Below are 21,049 nucleotides of genomic sequence, written 5' to 3' on the forward strand. Positions count from 1 at the left end.
AAGCAGCCCCTGCTCATCGGTGACGCTCACCACAATACTGGCTAGACGCCAGGTCTGCTGCTCCTGGGAGCCCTGTTTTCATGAACTCCTGGGCACACTCTCCCTGTTTGCCATTCCCTCAGACCCTAAGTTTGTAGAGCTTGGGGCTGAGAACCCCCAGCGAATTTGCTTGCCCTCTGGTAGCCACGCCCCCAGTAGCTGGTGCAAGGGACCTCAGTTGTCAGCACTGGTGGGAGCGGTAGCCAGGAGTTCTGCGCCGCGAGTCCCACGCCACTCCTGATTCCCTCGGTCTGGCTATCGCGCTCACGGGAGAGCTGGGAGGGGCCCTTAAGGTTTCCCCGCTGTGTGGAGAGTGATGGCTAGGGGATTACACACCTGTCGTCGCTGGTTTCAATGAAGTTATCTCCTCCGCCCGTGACGTCAGTTCTCTGCCATGGTGGTATCCCATTGCAAATGGTGACCGTTAGTTCCCTTTGCCGGGTGACCAATGCAACAGGTGGGTCCTGACTATCTTTCTCTCAAGCCCCGTTTCAATCCTGTGGCCACTGCCTATGAAGGCTCAGTTGGCTTTTACCTCTGTAAGTTAGAAGGGCCGACCAGTTATTTCAGTGGGATCATTAGTGCTGAGTCACGAGATTCAGGCGAACCGGAGCTTGAATGCAGCTGATCCGGGCTCCGTGTGTGTTCTCCGTGGGTTCTTTAGCACTGAGCCTGAGTAATTTGTCTGCGAGACACAGGCGAATGGCAGTTTCTGCGGGTTCTTAAGCCCTGGGCCAGAGCAGTTCCGGGAGCCGGAATTCGGCCGCTCAGGGCTCGGTGTATGTTCTGATAGGAGCAGGCTCCAAGAAGCAGTTTCCGCGGGTTCTTTAGCACTGAGCCTGAGTAATTTGTCTGCGAGATGCAGGCAAATGGCACCCTGAAATTACCTGTTCTCTAGCTGAATGAGCTTCGATCAGGGATGGTGACGTCAGCTCTCCAAGATGGTGGCCGCTGGCTTCCTCTGTGATCTGACCAGTGTGGAGAACCGAATTGGACCACTTCCTTCCCCCGTCTCAAACCCAGAATTCAGCACTGAGTACAGTAATTGCACAGCTGGCAGGAGCCCGCAGAATCCGCAGCGCTGTATCTTTGCGTTGCTATCTGGTCCCAGCGCGCGCCGCAGCCTCTAGCCACGGGGTAATTTGTTGAATAAGCAGCGTGACCCTCAGTGTGGACAAATCTCTCGAGTTTGAGCCCCAGTAGCTGATCCTCATGCGATGGAAATCCTTCCTATAGGTTTTGGAGCACCCCAATTTTGCTGGAAATTCCTAATAAGCTAACTTTTAGCTGTTCTAACTCGTCATTCTCCCGCTCAGTGACGCGGTAGACGGGGGAGATGCACTCCCTTCGCCGCCATCTTCCCGGCTCCCAGAGTAGTAATTTTAACAACACATCCCTTTGTGTGTGTGTGTGTGTGTGTGTTTGTGTGTGTGTGTGTGTGTTTTCTCCCTCCTTTACCCTTTCCCTATACTTTTCCATCATTCTTATTCCCAATTAAACCACCTGTACCTAAGTCTTGTCTTAGACAGGGGACACCAGTTTCAGATGAGTTAGTGATCTGTGTGATCCTCATTAAGCGGCTGGCTAAATGCCAAGGAGAAATATGCTGTACTTTATGTTTTACCAAGAATGTGGACCTATACTTAATTTCCCCCCTCAAACTACACTAATTTTTTTCTAATATAATTTCTTATCTCAAGATCAGTAACAGGTTTCCAGTATCATTTATTCCTTTGTAAAGTTAGAAAGACAAGAAATCACTACTTTTTGAATATGATGGAGTTGTTGAAACTGTTGTCCTACATTGCTTATCTAAGAGCCCCGTGTACCTTTTACATGATCAACAGAACTCTTAAACAGAGTCTAGAAGCAAAGGAATAACTTATCAACCCCTTTGGTATTTTCTTATTAATACATGCAGGATACCTCTTTTCACAATTTTACAACACAAGAGAAAACTATTTAGATACAAATAACTTATTTGTTCTTTTTGTCAATACAAACCTTGAACAAAAATTATTCTGATGAAGCTATCAAAAATTAGAATTTAACATTCATGCTTTTAAAAATGAATATCTGCAAGAATGAAATTGGAACCAAACAGATCTTCTGGGTCACAGGATACCAAACCCTGATTTATTATTTTTAAAATTTGCTTTCCCACTTTTTAGTAACTTGCTATACCACTTCCCTCTTTCCTTGTTTCTTTATATAAGATTTTTGCTTTTCCATGAAGTACTCACCTCTTCCCTCTTGTCTTGATCTGTGCCACATGAGACCTTGCCACTTCCAGTTTCAGGACTAAGTTTGGTATTTGTAACTTAGCCTCAAACATCACTGGGGAGATTCATATAGGATGGTGACTGTGGAACTGGGAACCACCCCTACTGCTAATCCCCTGCCTTCAGAAAAGGAGAAAACAGACTCTCATCAGGAGGTTGCTAACCCAGAACACTATGTAAAGCATCCTCTACAGAATAGATGGGCATTCTGATTTTTAAAAAATGATAAAAGTAAAACTTGGCAAGCAAACCTTCTACCTATCTCTAGGTTTGATACAGTTGAAGACTTTGGGGTTCTATACAGCCATAGCTAGTTGTCTAGTAATTTAATGCCTGGCTGTGACTATTCAAATTTTAAGGATGGTTTTGAGCCTGTGTGGGAAGATGAGAAAAACAAATGGGGTGGAAGATGGCACATGATACTGAACAAAAAGCAAAAACCAAGTGACCTTGACCTCTTTGTCTAGAGACACTGCTGTGCCTTATTGGAGAATCTTTTGATGACCACAGTGATGATGTATGTGGAGCTGTTGTTCATGTTAGAACTAAAGGTGATGAGACAGCAACATGGACTTACTGAATGTGAAAACAGAGAGGTTGTTACACATATAGGGAGAGTGTTTAAGAAAGATAGAGATTGGTTATCAGTCTTATAAAGACACAGCTACCAAGAGAGGCTCTACCTTTACAAATAGGTTTGTGTTTAAGAAGAGGCCTTCTGAGTGTTCTCAGAGAAGACTGCCTCAAGCAATTGAGATTTGGATTTGAGCCAAAGCCTCTTAAAAAGCAGAGTGAACTGGATTTAAATTTGATTTCATTTAAATGTTGCTGAGATATAAGGAAGTCTAATTTGCCTTTGTCTTGTACTTCAGTGTCCATTTTTAAAAATTTTAAAAATTGAGTGTCCACTATCCCAGTCAAAGAATTACAATCAACACAGTCCCCCAGATTCCTTTTTTTTTTTTTCTTTTCGCTGCTGGGGATTCTTGAGCTTTTATTTTTCTTAGGCATCTTGACTTTACCAACATAAAGAGTAAAACAAATCACATACACAAATCAAACCCCCAGCCCTGCCAGAGTCGCTGCAGCCTGAACAGGAGCTATTTTAAATGAGAAGATTATAGCCATAGCTAATGGAGCAGGAGCAACAAACACTTGTCCTGGGCTGGCAGCGCCAAATGCCCCTTATCACCCTCAATGAGTGTATTATTTTAATGTTAAACACAGGAAATTGCAAACTAGTAAAGTCACATTCAGACTTTCCTCCCCTCTGGTTGTCTGGTGACAGCGTGAGCATTAATAAGTTCTTGGTATTGTGAGTTTTCTTCGAAGCCCAGCCCGGTTCAGCAGTCTTTATCTCCTCTGGTACCTTTCGTTGAACCAAGCAATAAAATCTCCTTTTAGAAGCACAATACGTTTCCCCCAACCCTATTCTTCTGGGGCTTTTATGACTCACAATTGACAAAAGCTAATGGAAATGCAGCTTTCCAAAAACACTGGCGGCCCAGAAAGTACATTAGCATGTCCGCATCAGGGAGAGAGCTGCTTCCAACAAATTTGTGGGATAAAAATGTTTATTTGATGCTGGGATAGAAATAAAATAGCCGTGATTAGATCTCCCATGCAGACGACAACCCCTTAAGAAGGTTAAACTTTTATCCCTATGGTTTCATTGCAGGCATTATTCAGATTCAAACAACCTGATGATACTACTTTTATAAAGCCTTTGATTAGGAGACCGGATGGGGCAGGAGGTTTGGGTACTCTGCCTCTCCCTCCTCTCTGTTTTGCTTCCCAAGGAAAACTCAGAGGAATATCTAACTGATGGACAGCAGCAATGGGATTTGTCACCTCTAAACAGTTGACCATCTTTTCTTCTTGCTCATTCATCATCTTCTATTATTATTATTATTTGTGTGTATGTGTGTGTGCACACACACACACATTATACATGAAGAATAGTCAGTGGAAGGTGGCCTTTGCCTGGCGAGCCAGCCCTGGGGACAGGTGCTGAGAAGCAGGGCAGGCTGCCTGCATTAGCTTGCTAAGGAAGCCCTAGCACAGGGCCACAGACTGGGTGGTTTGAACAACAGGAATTTATTGTCTCAATTGTGGAGGTTAGAAGTAAAAAAAAAAAAAAAAAATCCAGGGACCAACTGTGTGCTGGTTCCTTGTGGGGACTGCGAGGCTGGGCCTGCCCAGGCCTGCCCAGGGCTCTGTCCTCCGCTTGTAGATGGTGGCTTTTCCCTTTTCCCTCCCTGTGTGTCTCCACACTTTCCATCAGCTTGAAACACTTTCCATCAGCTTGAACCCCAGATTCCATAAATGTGTTCCTGGCCCATTTTGTATTAGCTTAGTGGAATTGCCATTACAAACAAGTTTTGACAATATTCAAAAGAACTTGCATTTTTATACCTTAATAAGAAAAAATTGAGTTTATATTTCATTGTGTGCAGAACATATTTACTGGTTTGAAAGAGTATGATGCATACAGTTTTCTCGAAATGATTTTGTTTCTTTTTACAGCATTATACTTACTGTACTCTTGATGAAGGCTGCTAGATTTCTTTATTTGTTTCTCTACTCAATAACACTAATGATTCTGATTCCAGTTTTCCATTTGTTTTGCTTTTGTTTTTTGCTGCATGTAACATGGGTGAAGCATCCATTTTTTGTTTTTTGTAACTACAAAACTAGCTATAAATTTATATATTTCATTCAAATCGGTGACTTATCTTTGTGTGATTTCCTGAACATAATTATGGATTATAGAAAAAGACATCATAGTTACATTCCTAACTAGAATTACTATGCCTGATATCATTTTTTTTTATGTTGTATTTTAACACTTTGCACTACTTAGGTAATTTTGCTTTGGTGTAAAATGGCTCAAGTATAAAAGTAATCCCACTCACTCATTTAAAGACAGTGTAGAAAACTGTAAATAAAATGTGTAGAGTGAATTGTATTTTAGACAAAAAAAAAAATCACTGGTATATTCTTTTTGAGGATTTTCCACCTCTTCTAAGAAGGAGAACCATCATTCAGAAGTTATATGCTGTGACCAGCACAGCCTTACTGGTCGTTCTGGTGAGGGGTCATGGGGAATTAGAAAATACAGAGATTCAGACATGTGTATTTTGGAGATAAAGCTGAGATCTGGTGGAGCAATGCTCTCTCATAGAGAAGCAGATCTAGAGAGTTACACCAGCAATCTTTATTTATTTATGTCTCATTATCAGGATAAAGACTATGCAAGCATTATTCTTTATATTTAGGAAAGTTACAGAATTAGAAACATCTATGCAGCTTTTCCACAATTGCAATCCACACTTCAATGTGAAATGTTAGGAGCAGTTGTGTAGTGCTCAAGAGGGTACATTATTTAGGCTTGCAGGCTCAGAAGTAGCAGAGCTGGTGAAACATTGTGGTTGTTTAGCATAAGAATTCTTCTATTCTCAGGAGATATGTGCCTGAGATCAAGGTTGAAGCTGATAAAACTCTTGCACAGAGCTTCCTTAAGCAAGGTTTTACCATAGCATCGAGGCATAGGTCATTTAGTGAAAATAGTATGAGTTAGCATCATCATCTCCTCAATAACCTCTTTTGAGGTTACGGAAGGGCATACATTTAAAATATTGGGTGATTAACATGTGCAGGAAATATTCAATATTTTATATAATAAAAGTGCCTAAGTTATAATGTCAATAATCACAATTTATGCGCTTGAGCATGGAGTGGATTTAAATGTTTTTATACTATTATAAATGTCCACAGGATGAGGCTTTAGCTGCTTCTGCTATAGGTGCCTTTATCCAGTATATTGCCTCTCTCTGTTTGTTTTCATTGATGTTACCCACAAATGGAGAAATGTATGGGGCACTTTCTGGGACACAAACAGCATTTTATTATTTTCTTGTTCTCACTTCTATCTTCTTTCTGGCCAATCCAGAGAGCTTCCATCTCATCTGGGGTGAAATATGGGGACAGACATATTGAATCTTTCTGCCATCTTCACAAATCCAACATTTGTGAAGAACATTTTGACTTTATGTTCTTGAAAATCCAATATTTGACTTTAAAAATATTTTATTTCAAGTTTTTATATCTTCCATAGCTTTTAGAATGCTATTTGAAAACTCGACCTTAAGCATTGCTCTTTCTTTTTTCACAAAAATACTACATTTAGGGAATAAAGTATTCACCATACTCAATGATCCTGAAAAGGGTAAATAAAGAGTGAGAGCAAAAAGGAAATGCAGAATGTAAAAAAATATTTTATTATGATACAATATCATTTTGATACTTCAGCTGTGGTGTTATTAATATGGCCTGATAAAGAAGTTAAGGACCTAAGAAATCTGACAAAATTTCAATATAAGCTCTTCCATTCTTTTGCACAACTTAAATTAGTTCTAGGAAAAAGACAGAGGAAAAGTATACTCTAAGCAAAGACACCACAGAAAGAGATTTATTTATTTATTTTTCATACAGATTTTGGATGAGGGTGACCCAAAAGTCAAGTAGGTAAATGGGTGGGACAGGTCTCTCTGTGAAATGTAGGCAATCATGTAAGACTAAGTTGGAAGGTTTTATAAAAGTAAGGAATCTCTGTGGGAAAAATGTTTCATGAATTCCACTCAAGCAGGGCAGGGAGGAGAGCATGGAAGGAGCAATACAATAAACTAGAGCAGGAAGTGGGTCTAAGTCACATAGCAAGGCCTGCACAGAGAGCTAGAGTCAGCCAACCATTCCTCTTCTTTATTGTAAATTGTGATTATCTGAAACAGCAGACAGCATGATGTTGATGGGGCCTGTGCCCCTGTCCAAGGTCAAGCCATTCTTCAATTAGCCTAGAAGATTTCCAAATACATTTAGGCATACAGGATGCCAACCCTGCACTCCCAGCCTCCCTGTCTCCAGTTTCAGATATGACACATCTGAGTCCTTACTTGTCTGTTTTCTAGATTATCACACACGAGGTCCTATGGTGGCTGGAGGTTCCACGGGAGTGCAGGACTTGGATGATGAAGATGGTGCCTATCACAACATACATGAGGCAAAGAGCCAACCCCAGGGCACAGGCCACAGTCTCTGTCAGCTCTGACATAGGGGTTGGAAGCTCAGGTTCCGAGACAAAACAAACATAGTCACAGGACAGGGTGTGTCTGTGGGGAAAATGGTGCATGTGTTTAGAAATGCACAGGATACCTAGACTTTGGGAAAGAGTGAAGTCAATTAGTGGACAACTTTGCAATTGTGGGAAATAAAGTTGTGGCAATGGGGGTTAAAGGGTTAAGGCAAGAGAATGTAGCTTGGGGACAGAATTGGAAGGTAGACAAATGATGATGGGATTTCAACATACCCCAGTGCTTGAGGAGCGGCTCTTCTAGGCCCCAGTGTTCCACCTTGCAGTCATAGAAATCCTCAGTGGAGGGGACAAAAGCAAGGTAGCTGAACTTGAGGAAGGAGTGGTCACTCTTGGGATAGAAGATGGTCTTAGCAATACCTTCTGGAACTAAATGTCCATTGCTAAACCAAGTGATATTGATCACAGGAGGAAAGATGTCATCCACTAGACAAATGAGGGTGTTGGGAATGCCCAGGGTCACCTGAGATTTGGGGAACACAGCCACTTCAGGGATTTCTACAACAAAAACATCACACTTATTGGCATTTATGATAACTGTGCCTTGAGATTTTTAATCATTTTAGAGGCGCCTAGTATTCCCCAGATACTAATGAGATATTTTCTTGTCATTTTAGAATAATTTTATACCAGTTACTGCTTCTATTTTTTCACTTTGAAATATTTTTTCACATTTCTCTCTTTGGGAGCCCACAGGGTGTGCGTGTATGTGTGTGTGTGTGTGTGTGTGTGTGTGTGAGAGAGAGAGAGAGAGAGAGAGAGAGAGAGAAACCAACTTAGAGCATCTTAGGCCAAGAAGTTGGGAATATCCTTGTGTAGAAATTCAAGGAACATCTCATGGAACCTAGCAGAGGGATATTTAAAGATTAAAAGAATATGATGTGGACTATACGTGTACTAGAAAGGGGGAATAATTTACCATGTAATGGAAAGAACACTTACCCCCAGGGAAGGAAGAGCTCAGACCTGAATGTGAGGTAGGCACAGCGAAGAGAAGCAGAATGTGGACCCTTACCAGTGGTGGCAGGTGTGAAGTTGGAATCTTTAATCAAAGTGTCCAAGTTTTTTTGGACCACAACAAGGTTTCTCAGGGCCTTGTGAATTTTAAATGTTGCAAAATTGCTAAACTCAGGCTGCCTCCACACAGTCTCCTTTTTTTCCAGGTCTACTTAGAACAGCTCATCTCCATCAAATTCATATGTAAACTGGCCATAGTCACCATATGTCTGGTAGATATTTGTGGCATAAGTGCAGACATGGTCAGCTGGGGAATAACCATTCCAGAGCATGAAGATAAGGGTGAGCAGGTGAGATATAGGGAGAGGAAAACAACTTCATAAATAAGAAGGCATAGGAAATACTGTGAATATTGCAGTATATAACTTTATTTCGTTTCTATAATAAAATATCATAAACAAACTATATTTTTCTCCTTCTGGACTCTCAAATCCATGTCTTTTCCAATTGAATTTATTCTATCTCAAGAGTCTCAGAGGTTTTTGACTTGTTTTGGCACCAACATAAAAGTCTAAAGTCCAAACTCCCATCTAAATGTCACCTAAATCAGATATCCCAGATTCAAGATATTCTGAGGAAAATTATTCTCCAGTTATAAAGCTGTGAAATCAAACACGTTGTGTGCTTCCAAAGTACAGTGGTGAGGCAGATATCAGATAGACATGTCTGTTCCAAAATGGCAAAGTATGAAAACATAAAGGAATGGGAGGTCTTGATCAAGTCCCAAACCTTGCAAATAGAAAATAATTTTCTTTGGTTTGATGTTTTGACCTCAAGGGTCTTGCCTGGAGTAGTATTTGGGCCTACAAGGCTCCAGAAGGTACAGACCCCATGGCTTTGGGAGGCTCCACCTTCATGCCATTTCTTTATGGTGGCCCAACCTAGGTATTGGCTGTGTGCCTGGGTCTTACTGCCCTGGATCTTCTGGGCTTTACTCTAATAGGGGCTTTCTGCAGTGACTTCAGTGTTTCCAGGGCACTTGCCCTCTAGGCCTTTGCTGGATGGTAGCAACTCCAATGACCTCTGAAATGCATTTGAGGTCATTCTTCCATTGCCTTGGATAACAGTTCCTGGCTTCTCATTAGATGGCTGACTAACCTTGCCATTGTCTTCAGGCTAGCACGTGGCTTTGGTTGAGATGACTAATCCATACTAATCTCCTTATCAAGTGGTCCCTTGGCCATAGCCTGCTCTTTCCCAAGCAGGCCGTCTCATTTTTTTTCTTAAAAATTACACTTTAATAAGAAATAAATTCAATAAACAATGATAATACGGAGAACCAAGGCATTCAGGTTTCAAAATCATACTACTTTTCAGTTGATCCAATAAGTTGTCAACTAAATGTTCAAAAGTTTGTTCACAACCAACATTACTTACTAATATCACACATCTATTATTTCATACATTTACTTTCTTCCCCATAAAAGCCTGTTGATAAACATCTAAAATGTCCAGGTTTAACATAGTTGAGATGAAGCTGGATCAAATACTGGTATCATTTTAAACTATCAACTCAAGTGTTTAAGTGTCACAAATTTATTCAACCAGCCAAACAAATGAAAATCATAATGGCAGAGCACACATGGTATATAAATCAAAACAATGGCATGTGTAACAGAAAGACAGAGCAGTGGCACATTAAACCAAAACTAGCTAAATACAAAACAACTGTCTATTGCATAGAACATAAACTGAAAATGGTCCCAAGTGAAACAACCTGATGGAGAGGTCACTGTGAAGCTGCCAACTGAGCTTCTGCTGACACTGACTGACCAAAGAAGATTCATGCATGATGCATCATCACACAGTTCGTTCAGAGAGAATGTGATAGTAACTGCTTGAAATTACTCACAGTAACTGCTAGAAGTCTCTCACAGTAACTGCTTCTGTCACTGAGTAGTTAGGGGCCATCTGTCTCCCTCTTTAAGGAGACCTTCTTGCCATTTGCTTGGTGGTGGCACATTGAAAGATCATCAGTGCTGTGGGATGAATTGGGCCTTATTGCTTTACTTCTTTACTTCTATTCTGTGCAGTTTCTAGAACCACTTTCACCTTGTAAGGGTATTTACAGGGTGTGTAGATGGAATTCAGCCTCAGGCACGGGAGGGACTATTGCAGCAGTCCAGTGAGGAGTTCACTTTAGCATGATAGAGGTCTGTATTTGTCCCATCACAGGCATTATAATAGGGCCAGCTGAGTAGAAGTACTCAGAGCAGCTGGTGGGAGGACAGGCACAGTCCCTGTTATAATGCTTGGAGCAGACTGGGCTGTTGCCACAAGAGAAAAGGCAAAGGCTGGTGATTTAATGTGGGCATCTCTGCAGGTGTCATTCAGAATCAGGAGCTCATTAGATGCATCTTCTTCAGGCTATCTTCTCCTTCCAGGCCATCTCATTTTTAACAATATGTATAGGCTGAGGATTATCCAAATTTTAAAGTTCTGCTTATTTTTTTATTAACAACTTCATTTTAAGTCATTTATCATATAGTACAAATAGCCAAGAATATCCAACACTATGCTGAGAAATTTCCTTACCCAAATATACAATTTAATTTCTTACAACATCTACCTTCTAGGAAACACTAGGATACAAACACAATTTAACCACATTCTTTGCCATAATGAGTATCACTTTTACCACAGTTTACCATAATCACCTTTACCACAGTTCCTAATAACATGCTCTTCATTTTCAACTGAGACCTCATCATCAGAATGACCTTTACTTCTGAAAATCTACAAGCAATTTTTTCAGGATCACTTTGATTCTTAGGTATTAGCTATTCACTAAGAAGATTGAGGCTCTCTTTTTATAGCTCACTTCTTTTCCTTTTGGGCCTCTGCAAGAATCATTCTTCACATTCTGTCCATGATTGTGGACCTTTTATAGCACACAGCAGAAAATCTTTGCAGCCTGTATCCATTTTGCAGTTCCAAAGCTGTTTCCATACTGGTTACACCAGTATCTTACCCTTCTCCTGGTATCTATTTTCTATCTTAGTCCATTTGGGGTTGTTTTAACAGCATTCTATAAACTGGTTGAATTATAAACAGCAGAAATTTCTTTCTCTTAGTTCTGGGGCTTAGAAAAACCGAGATCAGGACACCAGTAGATGTGACATTTGCAGAGTCTATTCTCTTGAAGGCCATCTTTTCACTATAACTTCAATAGCAGAAGGGGCAAGTGAGGCTGGGTGCAATAGCATACACCTGAAATCCCAGTGACTCAGGAAGCTGAGAAAGGGGGATCTCAGTTCAAAAGCAGCCTCAGCAACTTAGCAAGGCCTAAGTAATTTAGTGAGACCCTGTCTAAAAGCAAAAAAGTAAAAAAAAAAAAATTGGGGACGTACTCAGTGGTAAAACACCCCTAAGTTTAATTTGTACTACAAAAAGACAGACAGAAAAAAAGAAAAAAAGAAAGAAAGAAAGAAAGAGAGAAAGAAAGAAAAAAAGAAAGAAAAATAAAAATCCAGTGAGAATTTTTAGAAATATCTTATAGGGGCACTTGTCTCAGTCTAATAATCTATTAAAGTCCCAATCTCCTAAACCATCACCTCAGAGGGTAGGATTCGAACATATGAACTTGGGTAAAGGGACGAATAGCATGGGGTTTCCTATTTTGCGTAGTCTGATGCAAACTCCCCATTTAGGTCTTTTCCCTCTTTAAGTTATTGAGAGATAAAGTTTAAAATTTGACTAAGTTTTAAATTTTAATTAACTAAAAATTAAATTTGTTTTTATGTAAATTGTGTTTTCCATGATATTGTATACTTCATAAGAAATAGGGATGTTATGTCTTATTCGCTTCTGTACCTTGAGTGCTTCGTATACTTCATGGCACACAGTAGGAATTCAGTAACATTTATTAGATAAATAAATAAATGATGATTAGGAAATATTTTAAAGATTTCATTGTATTCCATTTTTTATAATTTTCTTTGCTTGGATTTTTTTTGGGGGGGAGGTTAAACTTTAATGATTATTTCAGTATCCATGACATAGCAGTGTAAAGGGCTAGAGAGGAGGCTGATATGAACTGGGGTGAGTCATAGATTAAGAAGGTATTGTGGAAATGGAACAGGAAATCAGAGAAAAAGATTGATGTAATTTAATCTGTTTTGCCCTCCTTCTAGTGCTTTGATGGTTAGATGTGATAGGACTTGGAGTTTGGGCTGACCAGCTGAGACTAACTTATTTCTAAGTCCCTAGGTTTTCCATCACACATTATTCCAGTTTTCTGAGACAAAAAACCAAGATGTTACACTTATAATAATGCCAAACCTTGGCACGTATAGAGCTCTTTATTAATTAGAATATACATTTGATCATTTATTTTATTTGTGTGTTTCTCCAAATATTGTGTTAATTAATTATACACATGGGAAATCTGAAGATCAACATATGGAACTGACTTGCTCAATGTTATTCTGCTAATAATTTTAATTTTTCCCATTCTAATGATCTTCAGTCAAATTTATTCTCCTTGCCTCTAAAGCCCAAAGTTGGAAAATTTAAATTATGTTGGAAACAAAGTAAAAAGTGACATACTATTTTCTGTATGGCAAAAACATTTATGGACTTAGTTATCCTAAGAAAATGGATAAAATAAGAATAAATCTGCAATAGCTTTGAGAAAGAGTTTAAAGTGGGTGAGGAGTAGTAGGTTCATAATCTGCTGTGAAAGGAAAGCAATATACTTGGAGAAAGATCTCTAATTTCAGGAGTTATCATAAATTAATGCTGTAATAATGCCTGAGTATGTCATTTGGTTCTGACTTCAGAAAGACAATAATGCCCTTCGTGAATACTCAGTGAGAGGTGGACATTGTAGAATTCAGTCTAGTCTACTAAGATTGGGTTTTAGGGGTTTTGGTTTCTTGGAGGGAAAATAAGTGTAACAATTCAGATTCAGGGGAACTGTGGTTTCATATACTACTACCGGGCAACAAATTCAGTCAGGTTTTAGTTTTCAATTTTCTCTCACAGTCCTAAATCCTCAACCATGTACTCACCCACTATGTCCTCACCTCCACAGGGGCTCACAATGGCCAGCAGGGTGAGAGACCCAGGATCAGAGCTTTCTTCATGGCCACTGTCCTTCAAGGGAAACCTCAGAAGTCACTTTTCTGAATGGGGGAAGGGATGAGAACTGTGCAAAGAAAGTAACCTAAAGAGAACTCCTGGAAGAAAGCATTAGGAAGAGCCCAGAGCTACCCTTGCTGTCAGCCCATTAGAGAAACCCCTGGAGCTGACACCTCAGTTGCCAGTTGAAGTATATTTACAGAGACCTGGAAGGAGCCTGTGAACTTCCCCTGTGTTGAATGCTGTAGGAGCACAGATTCACAATGGAGCAGAGGGAACTTTCATTCTGTAGATGGAGGAGAGGAACAGGGACCTCCATGGACCCTGGCAGAATGTGCAGATGTAGGGAGGAGCCTGGAGGTGGATGTGCTGGGAAGCCTCATGGATGGTCACTGCATGGTGTCCATGAGTCTGTATTAATTATTACTTCTCCGGGAAATCTTCATTGTGTCATGTCCCACTCCACCCCACTCCACATCCCTCCTCCTAGTGTTTTTGGTGCCTGGGACATTAGAGAAACCAAATAAGCAAAATTTTGTTTTCAATATGTTTTTCTATATTTTGGGTTAGCTTTATTCTCAAAAAGGTCTACATTAGTAGGAATCAAGTAACATTTTATGTCGTCCTACTTCTGTACTTCCAATTAAGCAAGTTCTTCATTAATAGTCTCAAAAGCCCCAGAATTGTAAACATCAATATTTTCAAATAATTAAAAAAATGTGTAGTATCCAGTAGAACCATCCACACTGACATGTCCTTTTCTACATCTTCCTGATTTTTTTTTCTGCTTAATGATCTCCTTATGGTCTGTCTGTGTATGGTGTTACATATTTTAAGTTGAAGTTTGTGGATATGTTCATCAATGATAACTGCCTCCATTAATTATGCCTACCAGAAACTATGAACCCCTGTGGAGTTTCACATCTATCTAAAGTTAGCATTAAAACTTTTGGCATAGATTTTTGAAGCTACTGAAAGTCTTATGCTTCACTATTTCCACATATGCATCTGTAATTAGAAGCTGTTTCTGGATCCACTCAGAACCTATTCCATTTACTTTGTAGCTTCTAACTTTCTGAATAACACACCATAATTGTTGCTTTTATCATTCTAACTTACATTCTGTCTCTAAAATCTCTTGAGTTTCCAGCAGCAGACAAAACACTTTTTTGCAATTTGATCTATTATTTTTTTGATAAAAAATTTTGTTTAGTAGTCTGAGATTTTTAATGTATGAGATCTGAATACCATCAAACAGTGTCTAGTTTCAGAGCTCAGATAGGATGAAGGAAAATCCAGTCAAATTCCTGCTACCAGATAATAGATGGCAGATTTGTATGTGCATGCATGCATTTGTGTGTATTGTGCATGCAACTTTGTGGAAGATTGGGGAGATCAATTACTTTTTCTGTTTCTCTGTTTCCTTTATCCATTATACTTTTTTCCCTATTTTTGGTACTGGGGATTGAACCCATGAAAATTCTACCACTGAGCTACACCTCCAGCACTTTTTAATTTTCATTTTGACACATGGTGTCACTTACTTGCCAAGTCTGGCTTCAAACTTGTTATCCTCCTGAGTCTCCAAAGTCTCTGGGATTATAGGTGTGCACCACTGTGCTCAGGTTTCCATTAAACTTTTAACCACTTCTTGGTTGTTTTGAGCGTAACATGGTAACTTTACAGTTAGCAAACTTAGCATAATTATCTGAGTAAAAATAAAGAATAACATTTTGATAATGACTAACACAAGGTTTCATTTTATTGGATGAGGAAAGAAAATGTTTCTCTTGCTAATTTAGTGGAAGGAGATGGAAGCTTAAATCATGTAAATTTTTCTAACAATTTGCTAGTATTCTCAAACATTAGACATATACTGAGGGCAAATATTTTTTGATATAAAATGTTATACTCAAACTGAATGGTATATAGTGCCCATCAATTTTTTCTTTAATGCAGGTTTTCTGAGTGATTCCCTGAACAGCACTCAAGTTAGTATTAGTCAACATGGATAATACAATAAAAATCTGTATTTTTTCAAGTGCTATAAAGTTTTGCTATTAGTTCCATAACCTCTTTGTAGTCACAACATCCACCTGAGGTTGAAGTTCATCATGGTAGCAGAGATGAGCAAGACTTAGGATAGTGCATGGACTTCATATTAAAAGGACAGGAATTTGAGGCAGGAGTTGTGGCTCAGTGGTAGAGCACTTGCCTGGTGCACGTGAGGCACTGGGTTTGATCCTCAGCATCACATAAAAATAAATAAAAAAATAAAGGTATTGAGTTCATCTACAAGTAAAAAAGTGTATTAAAAAAAGTCAGGAATCTAAGTTCTCTGTCATTTATCAGCTACGTGGCTTTGGACAATTGATGTACATAATCTTAGCCCAGTGTTCTTATCTATGAAACAGAAATGTAAGTCTTACCGTATAATTAGCAGACCAAAAACTTTTTGCTATTTGATCTATTATTATTTGACAAAAATTTTATTTAGTAGCCTGGCATAAAAACAGTAAAGAAAATGATAATGAAGTAAATGTAACCTAAATCATATGTAAAAATATGCATTCAATTAGTTGGCATAAGCTATTCATAAATCTCCTTTCATCATTTTGCTATGTATAGGATCTGTAATGATAGACTTACTTTCATTTTCTTTTTTTTAAAGAGAGAGAGAGAGAGAGAGAGAGAGAGAGAGAGAGAGAGAGAAAATTTTTTAATATTTATTTTTTAGTTTTCGGCAGACACAACATCTTTGTTTGTATGTGGTGCTGAGGATCAAACAAACCCAGGCCGCACGCATGCCAGGCGAGCGCACTGCTGCTTGAGCCACATCCCCAGCCCAACCTACTTTCATTTTCTTACTGGTAATTTCTGTTTCTTTCTTCTTTCCTGGAAGTTTATACATTTTTATTAATAATTATACAGTATCATCTTTAGTGTTTGATAATGCTGTTTGCCAGTTTTCTTTTGCATTGGTATCTGCTTTTAGTTTTATTTTTTTTTCTATTTTATACTTTCTTTAGGTTTATGACTTTTTTCTGCCTTCTCAAGGTTGAAACTCATATCACTAATTAAACTTTTCTTCAGTTGCAGCGCACATATTTAAAGGGATTAATTTCCCTTTGAGGTCTACTTTAACTGAATCGTATATATTTCGATACAGTGTTGGTCCAACTGGTGTGTTCACATTGCTAACAATAATCCAACTCTCCATTTCTGATTTATGTTTTGAGGCAGACAAGAAACTCATATGTAACCCACTGTTACAGTATAACCAAAAGGCAGAAAATACTATGAATTTTGAATTAATGCATAAATAGGGAAATAAATACCCAAATCTATCAAAGCCACATTGGATACTGGTTTAATGACTCATCTAATGGAGACTGACTGGAGAAGAAGGTAGTGCATGGGGGGCTTCAGAGGAATAGGCAGAAAATCAATCTTGTAAAAATAACCTTCTAATCTGAGTGAAGACATTTTGAAAACTAGCCTGGGACCTAGAATGCAGGACACTGTATTCCACGGTTGCTGTGGAATCTAATGAAAGGGGCTTGAATGTGGAGAGAATCAGAGGTGATAGACTTGGGAAGGTGTTGATCTTGGGAGTAGAGTGGGGACTTCAATGGTTTGGACTCTTGTAAGAGACATAGCAGTAAAAAGAAAAAGGAAGTAAGTGGAGGGATTGAAGTATTTTTAGAAACAAAAAGGAATCACAAAATCAGACCAATTAACTTCTGATGCATTATTGAAACTGCACTGCTCTGTACTAGCACTAGAGGGTGATCTTGAACTAAGAAACTCAGTAAACCACAAAAATTCTTCCCTTAATATTCAAACCACTGTGCATAGCACAGGAAAATAGACTTCACAGAATAAACCAAAAACTGTAGATGTGATCTATTAAAGCCTCTGCTATCTAGAATATAGTGTCTCCAATACAAGAATAAAGAGAGGAACAAGAATGACTTCAACACCAGTAATGAAGCCCAAGGGAAGTGTAACACCAGGCCCCAGATGGAATCAACCATTCATGAATTGAAGGAAAATTCAAATTAGAAATGAAATGAACAGAATACAGAAAGACATGAGTTAACTCAGGAAAGAAGAAAAAGACAAAAATCACTTTGAAAACAAAGACTAAATGACAAATGAATAAAGTTTTGAAATTAAAACATAACAAAGGGCATTGTAAAATGGCATAAGAACAGTAAAGAAACTGATAATGAAGTAAATAGGTAAATGAGTATCAGCAATTGCCTGAGTTTCCTAATGTTGCAAAACATATTACCATGAAGAGCAGTTAAAAATAACACAAATATATTTCCTCATAATTCCTGTAGGCCATAAGTTCAGTTGCAACTTCCCTGGGTCCTCTACTTGAGGTCTCACAGCCTACAATCAAGCTAGGCCAGGCTGCATTGCTAACTGGAGGTTTGACTAGAGAAGAATCCACTTCCAAACTCAAGTAGGCAAGATCCACCTACTTAGAGGTGAAGCACTGAGGGTCCTGTTTCATGCAAACTGCTGACCAGGATCCCCACTCAGTTGCTACAGGCCACATGGACTTTCACAGGTGCTAACACAACCTGAAATTTATTTCCGTGGCAGCAAGAGAGAATCTCTCAAACATGCTAAGATAAAGTCTCACATACAAAACAAAACCATGGAGCAATATTCTATCACCTTTGACCTATAACTTCTAGGTAAGGAAGGACATCCTATTTGCCAAGTAGCATAGCCTTATCATCTTTGCCACATCATTCTGGTTAAATTCAAGTCACTAGAGGGGAGGAGGTTACACAGGGTGTTACTCCTTAGGGATCACTTTGATGTACATCTACCTGATGGCTTATATGTCTCCCATGTTTAAAATACATTTATTATATGCCAAAGTCCAAAAGTCTCATTCTATGATAACAACAGCCCACAGTCCAAAATTTCACATAAATCAGGTCCAGCTGAGGATGAGGCACCTGGGAATAATTCAGTACAACTTCTGCAATAGGATTCTTTTCCATTGTGTAATTGTGAAATAGGGACAAATTATCTACCTCCAGAATACCCAGTTTATCCTTGTGGGGCAGGCATAGGGTAAGAGCTACAGGCATTCTTGTTCAAAAAGGGAGAAAGTAGAAAGTTAAAAGGGCTCCCTGGTCCATGCTGGTTCTGAATTCCAGATGGGAAAACTCTATCCAGACCCCTTTGGCTAGGTTCTGAGGACTGGGAGTAATCTACACCCTCACTTTCACAGGGGTGGAAGGGAAGGGCCAGCTTCCTTCTTGCAGGGTGACAATGCCCCTTACTCTTCCAGGCTTCGGTGGCTCTTTGCTGTGTTCTCTGGGTTTTGGGTCTGCCCTGAATCATCCTTCTCTTTTCATGGAAGGTGCATGTGTTTGCAACTGAATAGTTTTATCCATTCACTTCCTGATAGTGGGATTTTGAGAGTCCACAAGCTGCTTTCACCTGCTTTTCCCCATTTTGTTTAGGTAAACACGTTTCTTAAAACCTTTGTGTGTTTTCAGTGTATTTCAGGGGGATTCACCCTAGTAAAGTGAAAAGCCACATCCATCAGTCTTTTTGAGAGTCTCTGTGTGCTCTCTGCTGAGGTGGTTGGGGGACAACAGCTGAGAGGACAGGTGAGAGGATCCTTTGTGTGACTGAATTCTCTAACCATTTGATCTTCCTGTGGTGAATCTGCCACAGTGGTGCAGTGAGTGGTACAGAGGACAGGCAAAAGAGGTGAACATACACAGAGTGAAATCCATAAAGAAGAAAGAATAAGACAGTGTTAGGGTTATTTTATTTCTAAATTGCTTTCATTCTTGAGTATAAAAAGGGGGCAGTCTTTAAGGCAGATGTAGAAGTACTAAACAGTTATCAATTTAGTGTTTGGGTAATAGTGTCACAGTCATGGAAAACAAGAGGAGGGAGAGAAAGAAGAAATAAAAACTAGACTCCTGTTCAATCTATACTGAAACACATAATTAAGAAAATATATTGCTGTGTACAGGTATTCTAGAAAAAAGACATTAGGAAGAAAATAGAAAAAAAAACAATAGAAAACTTTTCTTGAGTAACGTCTTTGGATGGAAAAGATTCATTCATAATTTAAAGGAATTAAACTGGAATTAAATCTACAGATTCATAGGTAATGATAATTTTTTTTTGACTACAAGATAGAGAAACAAAAGAAAAAGAAAAAAATATTTAAAATGTTTAAAAAACTTTCGGAAAGGAAATAGGCCAAGAATTATATATAAAAGGATAAGAACCAAACAGAAAATATTTCTTTTCTGAAAGAAGAAAAACTGAGCAACAACCATTGGAAATAGTGGGGAAAAGTATTGCTAAGGAGAGCGTTATTTCAAAGCTTTCCTTTCCTTGTGTGGCAGATTCAAAATTTTTGCCACGCATTCAGAGACTTAAATTACAGTAAACATTTTTTGAGTTATTTTTGGTCTTTCTTTTGAAAAATTGTGCTAAAACATTGATTTGCTGTAAGAAGTTCAAGGTGCCTAGGATATTGACAATCTGAAGGGTATTAATTAGGTCATGCGCACCAGCAGGGGGAGACTCTGCACTTTAGGAGTTCCAGGTGCACTGCTGCTCTCCCTTCCCCTCCCAGGTCTCCCTGGGAAAGGCCAGCAGTTCTACCCAGCGCCTGGCAACCAGCTCAGCTCTGATTTCACTGACCATTTCATCATATTTTTAGTAAATGACGCTATCTGAGGTATGGGTTTGGATGTTTGAGCAGCAAAAAAGCATGAAATAGAGCAGGACTTCAACTCTGCTTTTGCTTTCTGACTCAGAAACTATGAGGTTACTTATATAATAATTACATGCTTAGGAAACTAACTTCACTGCCTTCCCTCTAGTGCAAGCCACAACCCTTGTTCCTACTGCTTTCATAATTCTCTGCCACTGTCAAATGAATTCTTGATACTTCAACAAGTCATATTTTATTTTATAATTTATATTTAAAAATTATCAGAAGAGTACATATAATTTAAATATTAAAGAAAAGAGAGGTGTTTTAGTAAAAACGGGAGAACTTCGTATATATATAATAATAAAAATATTGATAGATTCTTATTTTCTTGGGTAATTTAAACATGAATGGACTCTGAGTTCTGTTAAATGCTTCTTTGGGGATTATCTAAGGATCAATGAATTTGCAAGGTTTAAAATTATACAAAGTTTGCCTACTGACCAAAATGAACTAAAATTAGAAACAAATGCAAAAATATATTGGCAAATATTTGAAAAGTAAAACCCACAGTGGTTTTGAATAAAACATGGATCAGGGAAGAAAATCAGAAAGGGATTAAAAAATTATTTTGAGATGAATGAAATAAAACGCAATATACCATGATTTATACATCTAAAGCAGTGTTTCAATAAATAATCACAATAATTATTCAGTCATTTATTCGAGGCTACAGAGACAGAAAACAATGAAGAGAAATCTCAA

The 21,049-nt window shown here is 38.8% G+C and overlaps 2 pseudogenes; one reads left to right on the top strand and one right to left on the bottom strand.

Annotated features, from left to right (window-relative positions):
• Positions 1-2,395: 2,395 nt before the first annotated feature.
• Positions 2,396-3,089, top strand: LOC143401999 (eukaryotic translation initiation factor 4E pseudogene; annotated as a pseudogene).
• Positions 3,090-6,506: 3,417 nt separating this feature from the next.
• On the bottom strand, positions 6,507-15,685 carry LOC143402000 (HLA class II histocompatibility antigen, DQ alpha 2 chain-like; annotated as a pseudogene).
• Between the last annotated feature and the right edge of the window lie 5,364 nt (positions 15,686-21,049).

This window comes from Callospermophilus lateralis, chromosome 6 (genome assembly GCF_048772815.1).
Source record: "Callospermophilus lateralis isolate mCalLat2 chromosome 6, mCalLat2.hap1, whole genome shotgun sequence".
Classification (NCBI taxonomy): domain Eukaryota; kingdom Metazoa; phylum Chordata; class Mammalia; order Rodentia; family Sciuridae; genus Callospermophilus; species Callospermophilus lateralis.